The sequence below is a fragment of the Alligator mississippiensis genome, chromosome 2, assembly GCF_030867095.1.
Source record: "Alligator mississippiensis isolate rAllMis1 chromosome 2, rAllMis1, whole genome shotgun sequence".
In the NCBI taxonomy this organism is placed as follows: Eukaryota; Metazoa; Chordata; order Crocodylia; family Alligatoridae; genus Alligator; species Alligator mississippiensis.
Genome location: NC_081825.1, coordinates 304,899,129 through 304,921,542, shown reverse-complemented (window position 1 = coordinate 304,921,542; position 22,414 = coordinate 304,899,129). Strand labels below are relative to the sequence as shown.

The 22,414-nt window shown below is 45.7% G+C and overlaps 1 long non-coding RNA gene across 3 annotated transcripts; it reads left to right on the top strand.

Annotated features, from left to right (window-relative positions):
- The first annotated feature begins 1,056 nt into the window (after positions 1–1,056).
- LOC109285213 (uncharacterized) lies at positions 1,057–20,793 on the top strand. Of its 3 annotated transcripts, none has more exons than XR_009459645.1 (6): positions 1,057–1,207; positions 1,376–1,447; positions 5,337–5,486; positions 8,774–8,880; positions 11,674–11,891; positions 20,586–20,793. It is a non-coding gene; the product is annotated as an uncharacterized LOC109285213 (long non-coding RNA). The 3 variants fall into 3 exon arrangements; XR_002092881.2 differs by lacking the exon at positions 20,586–20,793 and adding an exon at positions 18,904–19,419; XR_002092879.2 differs by lacking the exon at positions 5,337–5,486.
- The last annotated feature ends 1,621 nt before the right edge of the window (positions 20,794–22,414 follow it).

Below are 22,414 nucleotides of genomic sequence, written 5' to 3'. Positions count from 1 at the left end.
ATGAAAATGCAATTGATACATTTAGAACCGAACTGGGTAGCTATAAATATCCTCCAAAAGTGGGGGAGGTCTGATCAATGACCATCTCTTTCATTTCATAGAATCACAGAAAATTTGGGCTGGAAGGGACCTCAGGAGGCCACATCTAGTCCAACCCCTGCTCCAAGCAGGACCAGCCCCATGTACATCATCCCAGCCAAGGCTTTGTCCAGCCAGGTCCTCAAAACCTCAAAGGATGGAGACTGCACCACCCCTCTGGGTGACCTGTTTCAGTGCTTGACTATCCTCTTAGTGAGAAAGGGTTTTTTTTTCCTTATATCTAACCTCAACTTTCCTTGTTGCAACCTGAGACCATTTCCATGGGACTGTTGAGATGCCCATCAACCAGACTTTCCATCCAAGGTATGATTGTGTTTTCCAGCCCTGCAGGGTTGGAGCCAACCTCCCAAGGAGGACTCGAGGTAGCAAGCCAAATTATACTAATAGCCAGGATGAGAATGGCATTGACGTTGCCTTATTTGATCAAGCCGCAAAGTATTTTTAGGGAAAAAAAAGAATGACTGGGTATTCACTGAAAAACAGGGGGAAAGAAACTATCCAGATTCCCTTTGCCATCCTATCCCCCTGCTGATTGTGTCATCAATATCTACTCCACCACACCAAAACCTGTGTGTTGTATGGGCTTTGGAGCAGACAAAACACACAGCAGCCAGCAGCATTTCAGCACCACCCAGTGGCAGATCAGCATCATGAGGTGCAACCACACGTTTTCTCTGTTACAACCACATGTACTACGGAGCAAGCCCCCATAAAGGCAGTGAAGTGCAAACTGAGGAGGACTTTGGCCTTTCCCTAGTGCTGACACTTTCAGGAATAGTCCTGTGGTGAACCTCTTAGAGAAATGCAGCATTCGATGTCAGTGAAGCAATATAAGACTAATTTAAATAAAATGGAAAATAGGGAAGGTCCGCCCGCAGTACAAGACGTGCACATTTTCCACTTCAGTAATTTAAAGAATGTTTTCCTAAGTACACTTGTGTTTCTTTATTACAAGAGGAGATGTAGGCTGAGGTCTTCAAAAACAACGCTGCGGTGAAGTTCCATTATCTTCCTAAGGACGCCGGGCGCGTTCGGGTTTCCCGGGGAAATTTACCGTTTCGATTAAATAGTCATGTATTAGTCAGGCCTGATCCTCCCACTACCTGAGGTGAGTAAAAGTTGCTGAATGAGACCCCGGTGAATAGGGAACAGCAAACCTGGGTATAATTCATTAAGCTTTTATATGGTAAGAACATTTCACTAAGCCTGTTACAGTACAGCACAAAAATGAACTGCAGCTGCAAAATGTAAAAGAGTTTCTATGTCATTATTCCAGCATCTTCTCCAACCTGCTCGGTAGTTCTGCTCCAATGTAAACCTTGCTGAAGTGGAGTCTACAATTGCCAAGGTATGTATATTATAAATTACCTACTTGTTGCTAAATTATTTAAAAGCGTTAAGCAACATCATCCTCTGTAACATATGGTTCTAGGATAAAAGCACAGAAAGAGAGAGAGGGAGACAGAGATAAGCTTGAACATTTTTTTCATTCCTGGAAAATTATTTTAGCATCAGAGAGGAATTCTATCCTTTCTTTACCGAACAGTCATCTCAGGTAGGCACAGCCCCTCAGCTTACAGGGCACTGACCCATGAAAAGCTAGCAGCCAAAAGAAAAAGAGAAATCAAAGCAGACGTCTGAGTAGATGCATATTGAGTTGCACAGAATTATTTATGCAGGAGAGAGAGAGAAAGAAAACAACGGAAAGGAGCAACATCATTAAATCTCAGTAGCAGCCTCCCATTGAACTCCAGCATCCCAGCCTAAAGCAGCTACAATAAGACACCCGGGGCCAGAGCCTTGTGCACACATGCCTCGCTTTAGCCACAGTGGAAATGCAAGGTGTCTCATGGCCCAAGGCAGTGACATAATCCCTAGGCTATTTACTTTTCGGCTCCCCATTCCCATGACGAGCTCCAGAAGGGATTGGCTTCGCCCTGATGCAGAAGGGGAAACCTCCTGAAATCTTGAAGCCTTGGGATGATGGAGCAGTGCCTTCCTGCCCAGCCCCCATCTGCCCTAACTGGGCTTCTTCAGACAAGCCGTGGCCCCTGCTTCCTTCCCTACTCATGCCCAAGCGTTTGAATTTGGCACGCTAAGTCAGAAACTCTGGAGCAACACGTTCTTCATATTTACCATGGGGCAAAAGGGCCTGGAGCCCTGCCGCCCGCCCCTCCGGTAGGGCTGAGGACAAGCGCTCAGCTCCATCTCTGGGGAAACCTCGTGCCCCCGAGGGCAAGGGTCAGACATGCACCTACCCTTTGCACTCCCCACCTGTGCAGACTGCCTGTAAATAATGTATTCCCTTATCATGCCCTCCCTCAGCCCCTTGACGAATTGTGCTCTGTTAGTATATATTATGAGGACCCTAATCTCTGAAGGTCATCAAAAATGACAGAAAATTACACATGCACTTGGCTGACTTAATAAGCCAATTCTGTGGAGGGTCACACTAGACACTTTGTTATTCACGACCTTGAGGTTCTAATTTCTTGAGTGATAATGAGATGTAACCTACACATTTTACAGCCAAGTGTGTGGTAATGGAGAGAGAGTCTTTTCACCTCGGGAAGCTTTACTCTAATTTAATACATAACAACCAGAAAATGATCTTGGATTTCACACCTTCTCAGTGTGATCTGTATTTCTGCTGTAACCATGCAGAGCACTCTCAGTTAGGTTGAGTTCCTGATTTCTTTTTCCCCAGACAGACTCCCCGTTTCTGAAGCTGTCACTAATGAGTGTAACGAAGAGCTCCCTGGATACTGATACAGTAACCGAACATACCTGGAGGAGATTAGACATAACGATGACCTCTGCCCTTCCCTCATGGCCCAACCTCTTTTATGAATGGGCTAATTTGTAAAGCGCCGTGTGCTCACATCTGTATTACAGAGGTGTGCCACCCAACACTTGCACAACTAGCTGGACAGCATCTCCCTCACCATCTTATTTTATTTCCCACCCTCCCCACTGCCTCCAGCCACTGCCTTGATACCCACACAAGGAGCAATGTGCCCACATGCTGCTTTTTGCCAGCCTTGGGTGTGTAAAGGGGAGCTGCGATGGATTTGAAAAGTAACACCCATTAAATATTTCCCAAATGATTTATAAACTCAAGCGGAAGAGGCGGGAAACCGCTCCAGGAATCACACCCCTGCCGTTAGGATAGAACAGATGCAAATCACTTCAGCACAGTCGTTTGCCTAATTACTAAGCAGCGGGGCATGTTACATGGGTCAGGATCAACGACGGTGTATGATGATCCTCACTCCAGCATGTGGGCCTGTAACACATTGACCTTGTTTTCCGCAGGACAACGGGCGATTTCAGCAAACCAACACTTTCCTGTAGAGCGGCTGCCTCTTGAAGCAATAGCTCCCAGGCAGCTGGGTCAGCCAAGTAATAGTGAGGGCAGAGGAGACCATCACCTCCTTGTCTTCTCTCCTTCCTCCTTTCCTATTAGTGTCCCACCTCCCAGGCCACAGGTTGGGAAGTGGCCTCCCAAGTCATCGGATGCATTCCCTTGCCATCATTGGCACTGCATATTCCCCTCACGTAGCTTGATGAAGTGGGATCTTTAAATATATGCTTTTCCTCCACATGCTCATCCAGGAAAGAGACTAAAAAACCTCCCTTTCCAAGTGATTTCTACTAATTTCCTGCCCAAGCAATGTCATAGCCAGGCCGTAGCCACCTGCTCTTGTGCGCTGATGCTCTACACCACTGCACACACAGCATTAAACATTTCCCACGTCTGCTGAAAATACTTCGCCTGATACATCCTCGGATCACATTTGCCATTTCCACAGCTATTCTACCCTGCTGGTTCCTAATCTTCTCCCATTATTTCCAACCGGTGAGCTCCCAGGTTAAAGCAGAAACTATTACTAGTATGAACTTGAGGATTTTGTCTCATCTCTAGTACTCCCGTGCTCAAGGTCATCCTGCTCTTGTAACAATAATCTTTCTCTCCTCGATACTGATGATGTCTCTCCTCTTTGGGCGTCTGGTGCGTTTCATTAACACAATCCTACTCTTCGTACCGTGCTTAGCAATAGAAATATTAAAGAAGATCGGTCTCAAGAACAGCCCTTGAGGATCTCCATTAATAACCCTCCATCAGCCTGATGCTTTTGCTTTCAACATCACCTATTATCACATTCCTTACCATAAGAGTCTAGTAATAATCTTAATATTTCAGCATGTGGCACCATATCCAATGCTTCAGTGAAGTCCAGAGAGAGAAGATCTACTGTTTTTTACCCTTGCCTTACCATTTTTTCGTCTACAATTGATTTTTTTTTTAATCTTTCAGACTAATCTGATGTGATCTGCTTTTGATAAACCCATGTTTCATGCTATCCCTTCTTCCATTTACCTCCATGCTTTAAATTAACCTCCCCCCTCCCTCCTCAAAGCCTTAGACGCAGCTGAGGTTCGACTAACATGTCTTTAGTAGCCTAGATCCATCTGCTCCCCTTACCTCTACCCCTTCCCCACTCTTCAGTAGAGGGACCACTTTTGCTAGAATGTCTTGTTTTATAGCAATCTCCACACAGTATTATAAAAAGGGGCCATACCACATGCAGGTCATGCACAGCCTTGCTCATCACTCAGAGAGATCAGCAGATATTGTGGACAATGTCTGCAGCACTTGGCAAGCAGTTCAACTGAAAATGAGAAAACGGGAAAACACATGCATTTCCCAGTGGACCAGTATGCAGTAAAGCAAAAGCAATCACGAAAAAGGGTGCTTTGTGCTGCTGCTATATACATAAGTGGAAAAACAATTGTTTTTAAATGGTCATCAGGAACTTTTCTTTTCTTTTCTTTTCTTTTCTTTTCTTTAAAGGACAGGGTTAAGCTCTGTCCGAGCTTCCTTTCTGTGCTTGCATGCGACTAGGCCCGTAGTCAGGTGAATAGATAGTTTTTTGGATTGGCAAAGAAGCCCTTGATCAAGCACGTTTGTCAAGTGTACTTGACCAGTGCCAACTTCTTGCACGCTGGGGGAAGATTTGTCTGACACTTTTGATTGCTTTTTCTGTTCTTCCTTTTACTTCCATTAGACAAAGAGAAGAAAAGTAAAAGGAAGTGGGGGAAAATGCTTCTATAAAGTTTGAACAAGTTGAGTTCTGATTTTGTCCAGATCCACTAAGCAGCAAGGGCACTTTTATCCTGATTTTGCACATGCAAAATCATACCCAAAAATATGGCTTTCATGGTCTTTTTTCCAGTTCTTCTGTGATCTGTTCAAAAAGATACTTATTCAGCAACAAGCAAATGAGACTGAAACATGGAAGCGGACCTTATTATTGCGTTTAGAAGTCATATTCAGATCTCAGTTTGGACAAAAGTCACCCCTTGTCCTCTCTGCCTCTTTCACAGTGAGTACAATCGTTTTCTTCTTGCAAAGTTGTTATCTGCAACCAATAAAAAGGCCAAAGACATTTAAGAAGTATACAAGTATATACATTGGAGGGCCTGCTTTGAACAGATCTCTTCAAATGCTTTAAGAGTGACCCCTTGCTAGCAAACAGCACACAAACACCTATACCCATCTGCAAAACCACTGCAGTATGGGCCTCAGCCTCTCCTAGATGTGCTTCTGCAAGATATGTGCTTGTGTGAATGCCTTACAGGTAGTTTCAACAGGAGTGCTGAAAGATGGCATGTATTAGATACATGGGTATCACCATTGCCACATCCATCACCGATGTCGCCCATTGCATCTCCCACCATGCAAACTCATGGCATATAAATCCAGAAGAGAGCACTAGATCCCCTGATCTGAACAGCTGCCTATCACAGGTCAGTGCATTCACCCAGTCACCCTTGTTTGCAGCCCAATGTTTGGTTTTGATGAAAGCACATCCCCCAGGGAACCCCTCCCCAATCACACTGAAACATGCACCACTGCTCTTGATCATTTGTTCAAATGGTTATTGGCCCTGAACCCCGCCCCCCCCCGAAAAAAACAACAACAAACTAAAACAAAAAACTCCATGGTACTTATCTCAGTGCTCCTTTCTTCAAAATCATGGAAACACAGCAACATTTTAGCTTGCCTGCCCTTCAAGCTAGGGATGTTTTCATTGTGCCTTGCATCAATGCCAGACCCAAAGGTGCCCCAGCTCTACATGCCAGCTGCCATCTCTCCCTGACCTCTCCCCAGTCCTTCTGCAATACTTAGAATGGTTTAAAACAATGGTTTCCAGTATTTTATTACCTATAGCTCTATTTAAACACTGAAATTTGTGGTTGTCACCTTGCTGATTATTTCAAGTCACTTTTCTGTAGCATCATTTTTAATTTTTTTTTACTGAGTTATTATTAGCTTTTGCTAACAAGAAAGAGATCTGGACATCTGCTCGACAATCCGTTCCTGCCTGAAGTCTCGACGCTGTTCAAATTTCAGTGAGGTTTCAGTTCAGATGTACCCAGGCAGCTGATTTGAAGTCTTCCTCTGCCTGGTTTCCTTTTCCCGTGGATCAGAGGGCTTCCTACTCCGACTTGTGTTTCTCCTGAAGCCTGCACGACATTGCAGTCTCCCTCTGACAGACGCAGAGGAAAACTCAGCAAGTCAATCCTACCATTTTTGTAGCTTCTTTCCAAAGCACAAGTCACTTCCCACTCTGGAGCCTGACGGCCTGTGAGCGCTATAAACCATATAGCCAGCAATCAAGACTAGTTGGGCTTTAAAAGCCTCAGTTATTGCCAAGCATTGCAGCTCTGCTGCAAAATGCCATTCCTTTAAGCTGTTCAGCTTCCAGCTGCCAAAAGCAATGGTTTGCATCTGTCAGTGCCATCTTGTCACTCTAAATTCAAGCCCACTGCCATTTGGAAGCATCATAATCAGCAATAAATAGTCTGTTGGAGGCTGCCATTGAAAATAGTACAGCATAACTTCATTTCCACTTGTAGATGGCAGAATTACAACTGCCTTCTCTGGCGCACGGTTCCTGGAGCAGCGGGGCAAGGATATGAGGGAAGCACACGTGCAGCTAAAACCCATGCAGCTGTTTCGAACATTGTAATATCTTCTCCTTGGTTCTGCCCCGATGGACACTGGCCTCACTTTGGGTGTGTACAGATGTTCCCTACACCCGATCTAAGATCACGTGGTTTCAAGTTGCTTGAAGCCACGTGATCATAGATGGGGAGCGGCGTGTACAGGCGTTTGCAGGGGACCTGGTGTAAGTAACTCAGAATAAGGAGAGAGGCAAGTGGATTAGGAGGCCTAATGGATCAGCAGGAGGGTGGCAGGTCTGGGGGGGTATTAGTGGGATTGTAGTGGGCTGGGAGGTCTGTGGGGGAAGTTGTTCATCCAGGGGTGGGAGGGAGACTGGGGGGCTAAAACAGCCCAGTCAGGATTGGGATAGGAAGAGCACATCCCTGGGGATGGGGCAAGCTATTGGGGTGTCCCAGCCCCGGGGCTGCGCTCCAACCTATGCAGATGTTCCCTGGATCAGGTGCACCCTACTCAGGTGACCTAACTTAGACTGAGCTCGCCACTTTGGGCCCAATTTAAGCCCCCCAAAATCTGCACAGATGGGCATTTAGATAGACCCAACCCTAGTTAGGTCACTGTAATTGTAATATCCCTACATACCCTTTATGTCTACATTTCCCAAGCATTGTAGGTCTTACTGCTGCCCCCCCACAAAATAACCAATGACTAGAGGAGGCACAAAAATTCAAATTAACTCTCTGACACCTTTATTTGGATGATGCTTATTAATGGGAGTCAGGGCAGGGCCTGTCCAGTGACACCTTTGGTTATAGAGGAAGTTTCTAATTATATTTATGAAATATTTTTATATGACATTTGAGGGAAACCTTGTGTGTGAACAATACCATGTAATAGATTCATAGATGTTAGGGTCGGAAGGGACCTCAATAGATCATCAAGTCCGACCCCCTGCATAGGCAGAAAAGAGTGCTGGGTCTAGATGACCCCAGCTAGATACTCGTCTAACCTCCTCTTGAAGACCCCCAGGGTAGGGGAGAGCACCACCTCCCTTGGGCACCCGTTCCAGACCTTGGCCACTCGAACTGTGAAGAAGTTCTTCCTTATGTCCAGTCTAAATCTGCTCTCTGCTAGCTTGTGGCCATTGTTTCTTGTAACCCCCGGGGGCGCCTTGGTGAATAAAACCTCACCAATTCCCTTCTGTGCCCCCGTGATGAATTTATAGGCAGCCACAAGGTCGCCTCTCAACCTTCTCTTGCGGAGGCTGAAAAGGTCCAGTTTGTCTAGTCTCTCCTCGTAGGGCTTGGTCTGCAGGCCCTTGACCATACGAGTGGCCCTTCTCTGGACCCTCTCCAGGTTATCCGCATCCTTCTTGAAGTGTGGCGCCCAGAATTGCACGCAGTACTCCAACTGCGGTCTGACCAGCGCCCGATAGAGGGGAAGTATCACCTCCCTGGACCTATTCGTCATGCATCTGCTGATGCACGATAAAGTGCCATTGGCTTTTCTGATGGCTTCGTCACACTGCCGGCTCATGTTCATCTTGGAGTCCACTAGGACTCCACGATCCCTTTCCACCTCTGTGCCACCCAGCAGGTCATTCCCTAGGCTGTAGGTGTGCTGGACATTTTTCCTCCCTAGGTGCAGCACTTTGCATTTCTCCTTGTTGAACTGCATCCTGTTGTTTTCTGCCCGTTTGTCCAGCCTATCCAGGTCTGCCTGCAGCTGTTCCCTGCCCTCCGGCGTGTCCACCGGAATAACCACTTGTATCTTCAAGACCAGGGAGCTTGATTTTGAAGTTTAATCCACTGGTGAGTGTGTTACAATCCCCCTTTATGCCCATCTAGAAAGCATGGGTTTTTACAGCCCCAGAATCACGAGGCCATCGAAGCAAATAACTCTTTGGAGGTAACTGGAGAGCTGGAGAAAGGAAACAAGAGGGGGTGGTGAGGACAAAACAGCAAGGGTGATCTTACCATTTATGCTTGGAAATAGGAATAGGTTAGAGAAGCTCTTGTGTGGGATGGTTTGGACTGGGATGATCCTGCCTCAAGCAGGAGGTTGGACAAGGTGACCACCTGAGGTCCCTTCTAGCCCTGTTTTCCGTGATACTGATGCAGTGGAAGGACTCCACATTCAGATGGGAAAGAGGCATGTTGCCATTGTAGTTTTAAAATGTTTGTTTTCTATTCCTGGCCAAATAAAAGAGATGGTTCCCGTTCTGGAAATGAGTGAAAAATATTATGGCAGGGGTGTCAGTTGTAGCCATGTTGGTCTAAGGCCACGGGCAGACAAGGTTCTCTGGGTGACTCTGCTATCTTTTATTAGACCAACTTCAATAGTTGGAAAAAAATATTATGGCATTGCTTCTATCTTCATAACCTTAAACAAAGCGATTTTAAACAAAACCTTGACATAAACACCAACTTGTCTTTTGGTGTCCCTGAATCTGATGTATCAGGTGCTCAGCCTATTTTATCCAGAGATAATTTCAAATGAGCGTCTGCAAATTCAATGTTCCTGAAGCTTATGCTTTACATTTGAAGTACCTAGGCCTGATGCTAAGGATCATGAAGCAGAGCCTAATCGTATTTAGATTACAACACCATGGAGTCCTTTTCATCTTGGACAGCAGAACTGGCCACGTCCTCGTTCCTAGAAATGCCATTATGCAATGACACCGGCAGCTTCACACCGGTCCTCTGCTGCAAGCTAAAACTAGCATGCCTGTATGGCAGAGACACTAATTCAAGCTTTCACCAGCTCACTTGCTTCAGGTGCCCCTTGCTCTCTCCTCACCTTTGCTCTTCAGGGGTCTTCCATGCCATACTAAAAATGAATTCTCTATGGCCTAGCACAGCAAACACTAGATTTAGGTATTCTCATCCTAAACAGTACTGTTCTGAAGACAGATGCTATTAATCCTAAAATGACAGATAATAAAATGTGACCCCCTTCCTTAAATTCATTGTTCAGCAACCAAGGGAATAGCACTTGTGCTCCTGGCACCTGAGGCACAAAGAGCAGCGTCCCTTCCACAGCTGTGGAAACAACTCCAGAAGGAACATAATGAAGCCTAAATCTTGCTGCTTCAATTTTGCACTGCTTCAATCAAGCTTTCCCGCAAATCAGCTAATGATCACCACTACCAACAAACCAAAACCCAAACCAAAAACAACTTATTGAGGGTACCAGTGAAGGGGAAAGGAAGGAAAGAGAAAGAAAGAGAAATAGGTTCTATCGTTACAAAACATTATCATTATAAAACATGTCCAGATGTCAAAGTGAACCTCGCTTTGTCCACCTACCAACCTCACGGGCCTTTTTCCTCCCACTCACTCTCCTTCCTACGATGAGGTTAGAGGTTTCCCATCAATGTAAACGCACACATCTGTAGCACCTGGTGCGTTCTTTCCAACAGAAAGGCAAACCTAAGTCTTCTCATCCTTTCCAAACAGGTCTTACCAAAAAGTTGTAAGAGATGTCTTGCCCAGAATTGCTACTGCGTAATAAATAAATTGCTTTTGCTAAAAGGACCTCTCTTCCCACTTTCCCCCATCTTGAATATCAGTGCCTTTTTCTTGCTTCAGACTGCCAGAAAGAAGTGTTGACTGAAATGCTGGGTACTTCGTTTCAAAATGATGTCAGCTATTTAGTTTTGAAGTGGAATATTTCATTTTGAAACAATATTGTAAGTATTCTGTTCCAGGTCAAAATATTGAATCTACGTTCCTTTTAATTGCCCTAACGAGGGAAATCAGCAGCAACATTTTCCCCACAGAAAATTTTAGTTTTCCAACTGGGAAGCGTTCCACGTGCAAAGCGCCAGCCAGCTCTGATCTAACGATGGAGCGAGACGTTACCGGCTGCCTCCCAACACCCCCGATGCCAACCTCCCTCACCCATGTGTTAAGATTTTCAAAATGCCATTGAACGTGCTCAGTCTCTCTCACCCTTGAGAAGACCTCCCCAGGGACTTCTGCAAAAATACTTTGTTATCCTCCCTTGAATTTCTGCTAAAGCTCTGAAAACTGTGTGCAGTGTTGGTCCCCGCACCTCAATAAAGGCTGTAGATGAACTAGAAAAAGGTGCAGAGAAGGAGCAACAGGGATGATCAGGAGTATTGGTGTCCTTACGAGGAGAGACTAAATAGGCTAGGAGTTTTCAGCTTAGAAAAGAGATGGTTGAGAGAGGTGGCGTAGAGGTTTACCAAATAACAAAAGATGCAGAGAAACTCAGCTGTGAACTGACTGCCCAAAGGAGATCTCCATCTATTGACTCCTCTGTGAAATCCTATGAAATATGAACTTGCATTTCTACCCAGGAGAACTTTTACAATCTTTTCTCCAATGCCCGATGAAGGGTGTTTGTGCCCAAAAGCTTGCGATTAAAGACATTTTTTTGCAAAAGTCGTGTTGGTCTAATAAAAGATATCATCTCTACTACAAGTCCTGAGAAACTCAGTAAGTATTTATGGCTTATTATCTATCTATCTATCTATCTATCTATCTATCTATCTATCTATCTATCTATCTATCTATCACACTACTAGACCCAGGGGACGTAGAGCTTCCTACCTAATACTTGCATTTTTTCTCATGCAGCATGTAATTCACCTGTGGGGTCCTTTGTACAGGCTGTAGAGGCTGATAGTCTAACCCAGTTCAAAAGGGATCCATTCTTGGAGGAAAAGGCCATCAATGGGTATTGAACCTGGTAGACAAGGGGACAGCCTCTGAATCAGGACATCCTGAACCTCTGAATGCTGGAAGCTGCAGGAGAAGAGGATGGGAAATTTTGGACATGCCCTCTTCAGGACAAGGTCAGATTCATCATCATCGTTGTCTCATGTGGTCTTACGATTTTGTGGCCAACAAATCCGGACAGCTAGGCAACACAGGTCTGTTTCTAAGGACTTCGGGATCATGCAAAGAGCTACTTGGGCCTTTAGAAAGAGCTCATTCTGGTCTCAAAACTGAGGGTTTTGCTTGCTGTCACTGTATGATTAGTCATTTGGCACTGAGGAACTTTTATTGTTATGTTTGTTTGCTTTCAAGTTATTAATGGCTGGAGGAGGATCCATTTTCTACAACACATCTGCCCTAGCCAGTCTGAAACACTAAATATTTATGAAAGATGGCCCAGTGTCCCTTTTCAAATATTCAGGTTGCATCCTATGTTCATTTTACTCTGCAGTGATTTTTGGTACCACATTATGGCTGTCTACAACTATATCAACCCCCTATGAGCAACTGCAATAACCCATCTAAAGTAAGCTCCACGTGCCAGCTTCCTCCAATAGTCCCTGAGCATGTTTTTGTGAAGATGATTATGGATGTTTTGAAAAACACAGTCTTCCTAGTGATGGGAAGCGGGTATTCTCAAATGCATAAAGACTTTGTACTAAAAGCATGAGTTCTCAGGTTATGGGTGGCATTGATCTAAGCGTCCTTTCTCATGTGTCTGGTACAGTTTCTAAACAGTCAGTGCATTGGTTCCCAAGTTTCTAACAGGCAGTCTTGGGAAATCTTAAGTATTTTTAACACTGTTAGACTAAATATTTAATTGAGTCCCATTTTAGGAAATGCAGCAAAACCTTCATTTATAAAGAGTTTTCACCAGAGTCAGACCAACCTTCACAATGCCAGCTAGGCCCCTTGTCTCCTCCAAATCCAAACATGCCCCCTAAAGAGAGAAGCACCAGAAATTATTTAAGCCCCCCACCCCTACCCACCACAGTTCTAGATCGCTGTCTTATTTGCCTGAGTGAAAGTACTCGCATACTAAAGACCAGTGGTTTTCAACCATTTTTTCATTTCATACTATCATAGTACTTAGGGCTGGAAGGGACCTAAACAGACCGTCAGGTCCAATGCCCGAAGATTTCATTTGCAGATCCTTAAAAAAAAAAATCAAATGAAGGTGCAGACCCTTTTGGAAATTTTGAATACAGATGGAGACCCCTTTGAGTTGTAAGTGTGGGTATTCACATACTTCTGATTGATCATAGTCATCTTTCGTGGACCCTTAAACATAGTCCATGGACCCCTGAGGGGGGCATGGACCACAGGCCGAGGGGTCCATGGACCGCAGGTAGAAAACTACAGCTGTGTGAAGCTTTGGTAGCCGATTTGATTCGGAGGAGATTCGGCCTGATTCAGTTGCCGAAACTCCAAATCCGAATCGAATCAGGAGACCAATTAATAGGTCCGAAATGAATCGGAAAAGATTCGGCCCAATTCAGAGATTTGGCCATAGACTAAACAGGCAGTAATCCTCAAGGATGCTGGACACAGCTGCCTCCAGCTAGTAAGTCTGTTGTGGTGGGTGGAGGGGGTGTAGATCAATGCCCCCACAGTGAGGGAGGGATTGGGGCTGGGGCTGGAGCTGGGACAAGCTACCCAGCTGGGGCAGGGGGGCATGGGACTCAGGGAGGGGGATGGGGGCACAGGATTCAGGGGCAGCAGTATTGGGAGTGGGGTCTATGCCCTGCTGCCGTTTGCCCCGCCGGTGCCGGGGGGAGGTGTGATGCAGGTGCAGCTCGCTCTGGGCAGAAGGGGGCAAGCAGCAGCAGGGCATAGCCCCTGCTCCCAGCACTGCTAGGCCTACATCCCTCACCCCGGCTGGGCAGTTATATGGTACTACTACTTTAAATAGTCACATACTCCATGGAGCAGCGTGTGACAGAGGATCAGATCTCTTGACAAGTACAAACTTTCGAAAACGATAAAAATGGTGCATGGATCTTACGGCCTGTCTCAATGAAAAGGATTTTTTCACCATAAATGAAATGGCAGCAGAACAGTCTAATAGAAATATCAAATAGGCAACATCAGGCATATAAATGCACCTGCTCCGGGGTGGGGGAGACAAACTGGTGTCACAAAGTCTCATTTAAAAGGCAAGTTAGCTTTGTCTTTGATTGAGAAATGTTCACTTTCTAATACCAACGGCCCTCTGAGTTGTGAATGTGCGTCTTTGCAAGAGATAGCAATCCCATTCCCAAGTGTTCCTCTTGAGTGCTTCGTTAAGTTCCATCGAGCTATTCACTCCCCAAGATGTTAGTTGAATTAAAAAGATTGCACTGCAGTTGTATGAGTTGGTGAGGGAGTTGTTTGGGGGCAGTAATTTGCAATAAGAGTAGAACTATATAATTATAGAAAAATGCTGCCTACTACCTACCACACCCTAGCACAAGAACCAGGAAAAATGCCTCTACTGCAAACAAGCAAAGCCTCACATTCCCACAGCTGAGATTCCTACTTGTTCCCAAGGGTTTTACCCAACTATTTCTGCAGAAGCCAGCTCGTATTGTAAAACAGTTTCCTAGCTAACACTGGGTGAACAAAGGAACAAGGATCAATATTTATTAGATTATTTTTCACAGTAAACAACGGTATTAATGCATCTGCCCAATATCAAACCACCAGGCAGGTCTGTGCAAGAGCTACTTTGATGCCTTTGTTCATCTCTGGCCTTTTGAAGAAAATATGCCAAATGCAAATAGAGAAACCTCATTCAAATCAGTCCTGCTGCCCGTGCATCTGACCGTGACCCCCTCCCCACCTTCTTTGTACGCTCTGTAATTGTCAGCTGATTGTCTCATGTACAGTCACGGTCCCCACAACATTAGACCTCCTACCATGAAGCAAAGACATCCAAGGGCTCTGCACCCTGAATGCCATAGCAGTTCCTGCTAGTCAGTTGTGAAAAGAAAAACACCTTGTTCATTCTTTCATAGATTCATAGATGTTAGGGTCGGAAGGGACCTCAATAGATCATCAAGTCCGACCCCCTGCATAGGCAGGAAAGAGTGCTGGGTCTAGAGGAAACCAGCTAGATGCATATCCAACCTCCTCTTGAAGACCCCCAGGGTAGGGGAGAGCACCACCTCCCTTGGGAGCCCGTTCCAGACCTTGGCCACTCCAACTGTGAAGAAGTTCTTCCTACTGTCCAATCTAAATCTGCTCTCTGCTAGCTTGTGGCCATTGTTTCTTGTGACCCCCGGGGGCACCTTGGTGAATAAATGCTCACCAATTCCCTTCTGTGCCCCCGTGATGAACTTATAGGCAGCCACAAGGTCGCCTCTCAACCTTCTCTTGCGGAGGCTGAAAAGATCCAGTTTCTCTACTAGTCTCTCCTCGTAGGGCTTGGTCTGCAGGCCCTTAACCATATGAGTGGCCCTTCTCTGGACCCTCTCCAGGTTTTCCGCATCCCTCTTGAATTGTGGTGCCCAAAACTGCACACAGTACTCCAACTGCGGTCTGACCAGCGCCCGATAGAGGAGAAGTATCACCTCCTTGGACCTATTCATCATGCATCTGCTGATGCACGATAAAGTGCCATTGGCTTTTCTGATGGCTTCGTCACACTGCCGGCTCATGTTCATCTTGGAGTCCACTAGGACTCCAAGATCCCTTTCCACCTCTGTGCCACCCAGCAGGTCATTCCCTAGGCTGTAGGTGTGCTGGACATTTTTCCTCCCTAGGTGCAGCACTTTGCATTTCTCCTTGTTGAACTGCATCCTGTTGTTTTCTGCCCACTTGTCCAACCTGTCCAGGTCTGCCTGCAGCTGTTCCCTGCCCTCCGGCGTGTCCACTTCTCCCCATAGCTTTGTGTCATCTGCAAACTTGGACAGAGTACATTTCACTCCCTCGTCCAAGTCGCTGATGAAGACATTGAAAAGTATCGGTCCAAGGACCGAGCCCTGCGGGACCCCACTGCCCACACCCTTCCAGGTCGAAACCGACCCATCCACCTCGACTCTCTGGGTGCGACCCTCCAGCCAATTCACCACCCACCGGACTGTGTAGTCATCCACATCACAGCCTCTTAACTTGTTCACCAGTATGGGGTGGGGTACCGTATCGAAGGCCTTCCTGAAGTCTAAGTATACGACATCCACCCCTCCTCCTGTGTCCAGGCGTTTCGTAACCTGGTCATAAAAAGAGACTAGATTGGTCAGGCACGATCTGCCCGCCACAAACCCGTGCTGGTTTCCCCTCAGCATAATTTGTCCTGCTGGGCTCTCACAAATGTGAGCCTTGATAATTTTTTCAAATACTTTACCAAGGATGGAGGTGAGACTGACAGGTCTATAGTTGCCCGGGTCCTCCTTCCTCCCCTTTTTGAAAATGGGGACCACGTTGGCCCTTTTCCAGTCCTCCGGGACTTGGCCTGTGCGCCACAAGCTTTCAAATATTCCCGCCAGTGGCTCTGCAATGATGTCAGCCAGTGCCTTCAGCACCCTCGGATGGAGCTCATCTGGGCCTGCCGACTTAAAGGCATCCAGTTCTTCCAAATGACTCTGCACCACCTCAGGGTCTACGCATGGAAGTCAGGCACCTTGCTGCTGCCTCTCTACAACCCCAGTGAGACAACCCCATGACAACTTGTCGTGCCCCTCGCTTAGGAACACTGAGGCAAAGAACTCATTGAGGAGTTCAGCCTTGTCCCCCCTGTCCGTCACCAATTGTTTCTGCCCATTTAGCAGGGGTCCTATTCCTCCCTGGGCCTTCCTTTTACTCCCAATATATCTAAAAAACAATTTCTTGTTGTCTTTTACTTGGGATGCCATCCTCAGCTCCATGGTAGCTTTGGCCCATCTAACTGCCTCCCTACAAGCACGAGTAGAGGAGGTATATTCATCTTGTTACAACTACTCCCATGAAACTGCATGCTGACTGTCACATGGAGTATGGAGGGCTCAGCACAGTGCTCAGAGGAGATTTAATCACATCTGTGGGCAGACATTGAACTTACTAAACACCAAAAACTACTTTACCTTCATGCTTTGCTTGACCAAAGCAAGAATATGAAGCTGTACTCACTAATCTCAATTATTGTCCCTGAAGTACTGGGTTTTTCTTCCCTTAAGCAACCTTCAGGATGCAGGTGATCCTGCAGTTCACTAGAGAATCAAGTAAAGGCTAGCAAAAGCTGGGACAGCATGCCAGGACTGTGTTGAGTGCCCGGCTGTGTCCCTCAAAAGAGCCCTGTCTCAGATCTGAATTCCACCAGCACAAAACTAAAGCAAAACCCATAGGCAACTGGTAGAAGGTGCCACTGATGCTGTCGGTAGGGCTGGTGCTCCCCATGACAGGATCAGTGGCTTCTGTGGATGCCTTCCACCCCAATTCAGGAGACACCAGTCACTCATGGAAAGACCCACAGCCAGAGGCAAATCCAGGGGGTGCAGTGGTGCAATTACAGCACACTTTGATTCCTGCTCCACCCAAACTCAAAACAAACTTCCTGGGAGGGGCAGTGGCATTTCTATTCAGGCAGTGATGAAGGAATCAATTGATTTCATGGCTCAATAACATCTCCCTGATTCCTGATAGCTTCTCTCTACTCCAGAGGTGTTAATGATCCTGTATCTTTTTTACTGATCTTGTTGTTCCACTATTCAAACTATCCTTGCTTCTGCAATTTTCCTGACTGTTAGCCATTCCTGATAATGTCTCTCTTATGTTTTACAGCCTTGGAGACTGTTTTTAGCTCTAGCTAAAAATCCTAATTGAAGTGTGGTGATATTATCTCAGGTATAGGAATGACAGTACCTCTATTTCTTCACTATCTTTTATTTGTAGGGGTGGGTGACTCTGGATTCTTGATTCAGTCCATAACACACTATTTCTTCCTTCCCACTTTTCCTTCTCCTGTTGTCATCATAAGGTTTCAAAGTACTGAGATCCTTACAGCAGACTTTGCCTTTATTTGGGGTGGTCCTAGGCGATAGTCTCCCATGAGTTGCTGTTGCATTTTTTCAAGTTGGCCTTTCTCTCTTACTCACTCTCTCTTCCCTCCTACATCTTGACTGAGCTAGGAGAATAAATCTTGCTTTGGAAGTTGGACATGTCTCCACACTTGATGACTGTCATGATCATGGTGTTCCTGAGGCCATCTGTGATTTCTTCATTATTCCAGATCCTTAAGACAAGGGCGTGGAGCAGTGATGTGAGCTCCTCTTGCCCTGCCTGAAGATTTCACCAGGAGTTCCATTTGCTCCAGATGCTTCATCGTTCTTCATCTGCTTGGTGGCTTTCTTCACCTTATCAAGCATTGGAGGAAATCTGAGATTGTCTCTAATTGGCTGTTGTGGGATAGAGTTATGAACACTCTCATCAAAACCAGAGACTCAACTGAGAAGGTCTTCAAAATGTTCCTTCCAATGGGCATTGATGACTCCCCTTTCTTTGATCAGGTTTCCTCCATCCTTAGGTGTTAAGGGGGTTGGTCCTTGAGTGCTTGGACCATAGATGGTTTTGATATCACTGAAAAAATCATGCATATCATGGGTGTCATTGACTCCTCCTATAGCTGAGGAACTGAGGCACACAGGCTAAGTACAGACAGTCAGAAAGCCTGAGGCTGAATTGATTCAATCTTTGCAGGTTAGCCTACACTGCATAGCTTGAACGGATAAGCAAGTGAACAGACATTCACTTTTGATTCTGGAAATGCAGCGTGCAGTGGCCAAGGCCAGAAGCTGGGGGGCACTAAAGCAGTCCTCCCTGCTCAGCTGAAGCAGATAGTTTGGGCCAAGGCTAGCCCACACCCCTACAGAAGGGTGGGTTATGGGGGAGGTGCAAAGCATCCTGGGATACTAGGAGACTGTGAGTTCACTTGAATCTGGAGGGGATCTGGGACAGAAGTTTAATTAAGTGATTTAATCTAAATCAGTTAAGTTTGATACAACATCCACCCAGGTTTATCTTAAACCAGTTCTGGCATTTGGATAGTGGTTTATGTGCACTGAACTTCTGTTGTGTTCCAGATTTGAACTGGTTTCCGATCACTTACACTGGTTTATGTGTCATTTCTGTCTCTAGCTGTAGACTGTAAGTGGCATAAGGACTTTGCTCACCAATGAGATCAAAAGAATATCTGAGATAAACACCCAGAACTTGAACCCCTTTCGATAACGTGTGGATAAAGGAATGCTTGGAGCCTTTTCAGAAGGGGAAGTTTCAGGCAGCCAACAGCTGGTACTTTCTGAATTGTTGTGTGTGAAGGAATCAAGAATATTTCAAATGCCACAAACCTGCTCCAGTTCCAACCTGGGATTCCCCATCCCACCCCCAAGAAAACAGCATCTCCTTTGAGGACTGAAAAGGAGATAACAATCTAAAGTGAACTCTCATCCCAAATGTGTGAACTTTCCTTCCCCTTCCTTATTTCAAATGATATCATTATCTTCCAATTTGCTGCCTATTTAGCTATTTGTGTTCTTTTCATTTATTATGCACATTTTATCTTTTTTTTTTTTTAAAGCTTACAATTGCTTCCACTGTATTCTCTGATTACGGGTATATTTCAACTTTTTCTCTAACAATCTGAAAAGAAAAACCCATTCTGTTAAAAAAAAAAAAAAGTGAGAGAAGAAAAAGAAAAGAAAAGAAAAAAAACTAAAGAGAAGTATATACCTAATTATCCCAGCAGATACTCTGTTCCTCCTGGCAACCCTGATTGGGAGTTTGCATTGTAGAATCAGTTTGCCTTTTCTGCATACTGCTTGACCTTCCATTCTTCACAACTTTGTTGACCTTCATTCTCTCACCTTTTCTATCTCCGGTTCTAATTTGCTCTCAAGCTCCCTTTTCCTCTAAGAGTGTTTTTATTTTCCGCCCAGAATGAATAGCCTTTAAAGTGGAAGTGTCACTTCCAAGGGTCTCATTTTCAGCAAGACTTTTCTTTCCCTTTTCAGGCTCTGGTGCTGTGCTGGAGTGATAAAGAGTCTAACTTCAGACTTTTTTAAATGCATAAAATATTATACATGACTCCTCCCTTTTTACAGGCTTCCAAACAATTTTTAGGGAGAGTGTGTGTGTGTGTGTGTGTGTGTGTGTGTGTGTGTGTGTGTGTGTGTGTGTGTGTGTGTGTGTGTGTGGTATTTTCTTTGCCTTTTTGAAGTCTGCAGCTATCAGTTCATCTTTATGAGGTGCTCAGAAATATATTCATGCAATGACAAATGTTACTCTTCCCATTAATAAAATAATAATAATAATAATAATAATAATAATAATAATAATCAGGAAATGCTAAAGCTTTGGCAAAATAAATTCAGCTCACAGTGGAAGAAAGACAGATGTTGGCCCTTTACCAAAATAAGAAGGCAAAATCCTAACAAGAATAACAGGAGGGAGAAACTAGTCAAACTTCTGTCCTTCAACACCCCAGTGAAATCCTGTTCCACCTATTCTACAGTGTCTAACATTGATGAAATGTGTAACACGTCTAACGCAGTGAAGTAACCTCTATAAAAATGAATAAGAACTTTAGAAATGCCATACAAAGCAGCCTCTATAACATGGCCTTATGAAAGTCTATTCTGGAACTTACTGCTAAGTGCATGATTAGATAGAGGTATTACTTTGCCAGTGTCTAATTTGGAAATGCTAAACACAGGGTGTATCTACAGAGGCGCTTTACCATGGATTACACTAATTTGCTCCACAGTAAGGCATCACTGTCTACATGTGTGCTGCAATTACTTTTTTTTTTTTTTTCATAGATATTCAGGCTGGAAGGGACCTCGGAAGATCATCGAGTCCAGCCCCCTCCTGAAGGGCAGGAGGTCAGCTGGGGTCATAGGATCCCAGCAAGATAAGCATCCAATTTACTCTTGAAGGTGTTCAATGAAGGTGCTTGAACCACCTCTGATGGCAGGCTGTTCCAGACCTTGGGGGCTCGGATAGTAAAGAAATTCTTCCTTATGTCCAGCCTAAACTGTCTTGCAGTAATTTATAACTGTTCGACCTCGTCATCCCTTGGGGCGCTCTGGTGAACAAACATTCCCCCAGATACTGGTGGTCACCCCTGATAAACTTGTAGGTGGCCATCAGATCACCCCTGAGCCTGCACCCACTGGTCACAGGGCATCGTGACAATTGACTTCCATCAATTACTACCCTCTAGGTCTGACCACAGAGCCAATTTCCCAGCCAGTGGATCGTGGAGGACCCAAGGCCACAATTGGCCAGTTTCACCAAAAGGTGATCATGGGACACCAGATCAAAGGCTTTTTTGATGTCAAGATATATGACATCAATCTCTTCTCCCTTGTCCAGATGATAGGCCACCTGGTCGTAGAAGGAAATGAGATTGGTCAAGCAAGACCTACCCGCAACAAACCCGTGCTGGCTATCCCTTAAGATGTTGGTGTCGGCCAGTCCATTAAGGATGGCCTCTTTAATAAACTTTTCTAAGATCTTGCCCAGGATAGAAGTCAGGCTGATGGGCCTATAGTTAGCCGGATCCACTTTCCTCCCTTTCTTGAAGATAGTCACCACATTGGCCTTCTTCCAGTCTTCGGGCACGACACCAGAGTGCCAGGAGTTTTCAAAGATCTGTGCCAGGGGCTGGGCTATGATGCTCGCCAGCTCCTTGAGTACCCTGGGGTGTAGATTGGCAGGGCCAGCTGACTTGAAGGTATCCAACCTCTCGAGGTGTTCCCTTACGAGGCCAGCATTGATGGAGGGCAAGGGATCTCCCTCACCCGGACCTCCCTGTCCCAGAGCGGGCACGGGCGTCCCATGGGGCTGATAAAAGACCAACGCAAAATACCCATTTAATAGGTTGGCTATTTCCTGAGCGTCAGTTGTCAGTTGTCCCATCTGGTTCAGCAGGGGTCCAACGATGCCCTTGCTTTCCCTCTGGCTCCCCACATATCTGAAAAAGGACTTTTTATTGTCTTTGATGCTCAAAGCTAGTTGGAGTTCCGTTGCAGCCTTGGCTTTCCTGGTCAGCTCCCTACAGGACCAGACCAGTGAAGAATATTCCTCCTTGGAGGTGAATCCCACCCTCCATCCTTTGTAGGCCTTTCTTTTTAGCCTCAGGAGGTCTGCTAGGTCCCTGGAGAGCCAGGGGGGCTGCTGTGCCCTCTTGCTGCCTTTCCTCCGAGATGGAATAGAATTAGCTTGTGCATTAAGGATCGCTCCCTTGAGGAGCAACCACTCTTCCTGAACTCCCCTGCCCTTGGAGTCGTGTTCCTTTAGGGCCTCACTGACAAGCTTCCTGAGCTTCTCAAAGTTGGCTTTCCTGAAGTCAAGGTCTTCAGTGTTGCTGACTGCCTCGCCAGCTTTTCGGCAGATGTTGAAGGTGATCAGCTCATGGTTGCTGTCACCCAGCTTCCCATCAATTGCTAGGTCACTGATTAGGTGACCAGTAGCCAGTACCAGGTCAAGCAGTGCTTTACCTGTAGACTTCTTGAGTCAGGTAGAGGTCATCCACGCATGATAGGAAGCTTTGTGACTGCTTGGATTTTGCTCTTCCCATGAGATTTCTGGGTAATTGAAGTCACGCATGACAACTATGGTCCTGGAGCATGCGGCCTCAGCCAGT